We start from the raw sequence: 4,297 nt of genomic DNA on the forward strand, positions 1-4,297 counted from the left end.
TTTTTGTATTTTTAGTAGAGACGGGGTTTCACCATGTTGACCAGGATAGTCTCGATCTCTTGACCTCGTGATCCACCCGCCTCGGCCTCCCAAAGTGCTGGGATTACAGGCTTGAGCCACCGCGCCCGGCCGGGAGTTCTTCCTCATCACCTTTGTTGGAAAGAGAACAGGGTAATGCAACATGTAGTTTTTACCAGTTTCCTTGTTGGTCTGGGGTGGGCTTACTGAATTAAAAAAGAAATCCTTCCCTTCCCACTTCTACTCACTGCTTCCTAACTTAAGGGGAGGAGAAGCAAAAATAAGAGTCTCTGCAATACATACCAATGTTACTTATTCTTCTCACTGCAAATACGATTTTCCTTGAAGAGTTGTATAGTTGGGCTGGTCAGTCAGATCTCTTATTCAAACTAACCTAAAAGTTAAAAAGATTGGATGGTAATGTTTTAAAGAATGAAAAAGAAGCAATTTAAATGAAACATAAGCACAGTCTAAGTTTCTCTGCATTTAAAGTATTTAGAGAAAAGACAATTTCTTTAATTAACATGTATGCCACCCTCTTGAAAGACTGGCCTTTTTAACAAGCCTGCTGCGGGAAGGCTTTGTGAATCCACCAAGACTGACAGGCTCTCTCTTGTTTCCAGGACAAATTTTCTGCTGTGTTTCTGATTCTGGCTAATGGCAATTTACATTACTTTGAACCTTTTCTCATAACATAATCTCCAGAAATGCCTAACAGGACAGCTATCATCTCTGTGTGATCAATGAAATAACTTAGCAAGGCTTGAGATCAAGACAGCACAGCCAGTCGACTTATTTGTTCTTTTCCAAACATACGGCAGGGACAGAAAAAAAATATGAGCTGAGAAAAGTAATAGGGCACAGATGGGCTCAAAAACAAGGTACCAGAAACAGAACAGAGCCAAAAGCAATGGGAAGGGGACTGCATCGCTTGTAGGGCCTCAGTTCAGACTGGGGCCAGAGGCTGGCTGCTGAAAAGCACCAGAAGCTAAGTGCTCACTGAGATGGAGCCCTGAGCAGAGCCTACTGTTAGAAGCTGCTAAAAGATCTATGGCTTCTAAAGCAGCAGAAGCAAAAGAAAGAACATGGGGGAAACAGCCAATGTTGATGCAGCACTATCTATGTGCTAAGCTCTCTTCTTCAAACCTGACATATGCTAGCTCATTTAATCCTTCCCATACTCTATGAAGTAGACGCTATTATTACCCCATTTTATAGACAAGGTAACTGAGGCATACAAAGTTTAAGTCACTTGTCTAGTGTCATTCAGCTGGTGGGCAGAAAAGCCAGAGTTCATATCTGGTCCCAGAGACCCTCCTTTTAATCACTATGCTGTGTTACTAGAAGGCAGGTAAGCAGGAGAGAAAGAGAGGCAAGCAAGAAAGTGGGTGGTGCGGGAGACACATGAGGCACCAGAGGCTTGCCCAAAGTCAGACAGCTATAAACGGCAGAGCTGGAATTCAAGCCCAGTTTTTTTTCTGATTCCACCACACCAAAATGACTTCAGAAGAAAATCAAAGCCAGGTGAAGGAAATAATCAATTAACCTTCAGAACAGTCATGCCCAACTTCCAATTTTTATTATCTGTCCCTATTCTGAGACAAATTAGTCATAGAGGGCCAGGCTGTGGTGAGGTGGGGCTGGAAGAGCAAAGTCTCCAGCCATATCACAGGCCACCTGACCCCACAGGCTTGGCTGACAAATGAAAAACAGGGCATGAGCCAGATCAAAGATCCTAAACCGGAGCCCATGGGGTGGTGTTGCATTCAGCTGGAATTAAAAAAAAAATAATTATTTGTTGCCAAATTATTAACACCATGAGATTTCAGATAAAAATCTACGTTTCTGATTTCTCTTGGAAATAAAATCAGATGTGCCAACACAGGGCCAGCATTCTCACATGGCAACAATGGACAGAGCTGAGCAGGGCTGCCCCTTTCAGACTTGGTGAGCTCTCTCCAGGTGGCCACAGTCCCCACCACTTCCCCAACCACAGACCCCTGGCCTGCTTTAATCATTTATGGTACCAGAATGGTCCCTGTAAGCATCTGAACATGCAACCCTTGGAGAAAAGCATCTAAGGTCCCTTCTAGCCCCGAATAGGTCTGTACTGACTTAGTATTTTAAAAATATACAATCAGTATATGTATAAATAAAAAATTCCTAGAAAAAATGATGCAAAGGCAGTGGCAAAGCTGATAGGATAACGAGATGTAGCGCCTTTTATTGACTGATATTTTCATTGAGGTTTATTTATACCTGAACTCTTTCCATAAACTATTTGAGACAGCTTCAAGAAAACACCCTTACTGAATCTATATGCACAGAAAAAGATCTGGCAATGTGTTAGACCGCTGACTCCTTTCTGATAGTAAGTGTCCCCTTCATCCTTACTAGCAAAAACCTGTGAAATGTGCCCAGCTGAAAAATACTACATACCCCAGCTTCCCTTACCTAGGTGAGTCCATGTAACTAAATTCTGATCAGCTCTGGAGGGGTTGATCTAATTTCTGAGAAGGATCCTTAAAGGGCAGGGAGTGCACCCTTTGTCTGCCCTTTTCCCTTCCTGTGTCCCTGGAATGCAGAAAACATGGCTGCAACTCTAAGAGCCCTCTTGGGCCATGAAGTGACCTTGAGGTCACTTTAGGAGCCCCATTAAGAGGACAGCAGAGCAGAGAGACAGAAATCTGGGTTCCTGACAACTTAATGGAGCCCCCATATCAGACCCAGACTGCCTATCTTAGGACTCCTTTTACATGAGAGAATCAACAGCTGAAGTCACTGTGACTTCTAGACTCTTTTAGTTGACAATTTCTAAAGATACAGAAGGAAATATGATATACTCAATCTTTATGAATACTAAAATCACTTGGTTATAAGTGTTGGCAATTTCTCTATTTCCCAGAATTCATAATAACTATATTTTTTATTATTAGAACAAAGCTTTAAAATAGCCACTAAGAAAATCTAATTTTTAAAAACTAGAAAATACATGTCAACATACATAATTATGTATGTGATAAAGTTTTAATGCATGTGATTATGCTTTAATTTTTTTGTTTGTTTTTGAGACGTAATCTCACTCTGTCGCCCAAGCTGGAGTGCAGTGGTGTGATCTTGGCTCACTCCAACCTCTGCCTCCCAGGTTTCTCTTGGAAATAAAATCAGAAGATGTGGCAACACAAGGCCAGCAATTCTCTGCCTCAGGCCCCTGAGTAGTTGGGATTACAGACACCCACCACCACGCCCAGCTAATTTTTGTATTTTTAGTAGAGATGGGGTTTCACCATGTTGGCCAGGCTGGTCTTGAACTCCTGACCTTGTGATCCACCCACCTCAGCCTCCAAAAGTGCTGGGATTACAGACATGAGCCACCACGCCTGGCTGTGATGATGCTTTAATTTATCTGAGCTTTCTGACTGCAGGGGGTGGGCGGGAGGTTTGGGGGGGAACCCAGTCAGACCTATAGTTTCCAAAATGGAAAGAGAGTTAACATATATTGTGCTCTTACGCCCAGTGGCATAACAGATACTCACTGGAAACAAGGCTTATCTGGCACAAAATTATTTTTAAAAAAAATGTGGGACTTTATGTAAGGGGACCTTGAGTGATTTGATAGACAATGTCCTCCCACAACTTTTTTTAAATAGAAAATGCAGTAGAGAATTAATTTCCTCAACCCTCAAAAAATTCGAAGATTTTAAAATTCAATTCAATTCAGGAAGGCAATCCTATGAGAGATTTATAATTATTGTGGTCCAACTCCACAGCCTCCATCCAAGGCTTCTGCCTGAAGTCCTGAGGAACAGGTCACTTCTGCACATCCCTGGGGACACCCCCTTGAGTTTCAGCAGGCTTAATTAAGTACCTGACTACCTCCTGTGCATGTAGCATTTCGCAGGATGGCAGTTAAGTACATTCTCATTTTAACCAGGAAGAAAAGAAATTTATGCTAAGGCTATATGTACTTTAGAAGCTTAGACAAGAATAATCTGGCCAAGTGTGGTGGCTCATGCCCCTAATTCCAGCACTTTGGGAGGCTGCAGCAGGTGGATTGCCTGAGCTCAAGAGTTCGAGACCAGCCTGGGCAACACGGTGAAACGCTGTCTCTATTAAAATATAAAAAACTAGCCAGCCGTGGCAGTGTGTGCCTATAGTCCCAACTACTCGAGAAGCTGAGGCAGGAGAACTGCTTGAACCCAGGAGGCAGAGGTAACAGTGAGCCCAGATTGCGCCTCTGCACTCCAGCCTGGGCAACAGAATGAGACTCTGTCAAAAA

General features: G+C 42.9%; 1 protein-coding gene across 3 annotated transcripts in view; it reads right to left on the reverse strand.

Moving 5' to 3' along the window:
• Positions 1 to 4,297, reverse strand: part of ABHD2 (abhydrolase domain containing 2, acylglycerol lipase) — a 112,211-nt gene that overhangs the window by 84,699 nt on the left and 23,215 nt on the right. For 2 of the 3 annotated variants that reach the window (XM_017517640.2, XM_017517646.2), the window contains one exon: positions 322 to 412. The exons of the other annotated variant lie outside the window; for it this stretch is intronic. The gene's annotated coding sequence lies outside the window, so the exon portion shown is untranslated. The remainder of the gene's footprint in view (positions 1 to 321; positions 413 to 4,297) is intronic. 3 annotated transcript variants of the gene reach the window in all.

Source organism: Cebus imitator, unplaced genomic scaffold (assembly GCF_001604975.1).
Source record: "Cebus imitator isolate Cc_AM_T3 unplaced genomic scaffold, Cebus_imitator-1.0 Scaffold19, whole genome shotgun sequence".
In the NCBI taxonomy this organism is placed as follows: domain Eukaryota; kingdom Metazoa; phylum Chordata; class Mammalia; order Primates; family Cebidae; genus Cebus; species Cebus imitator.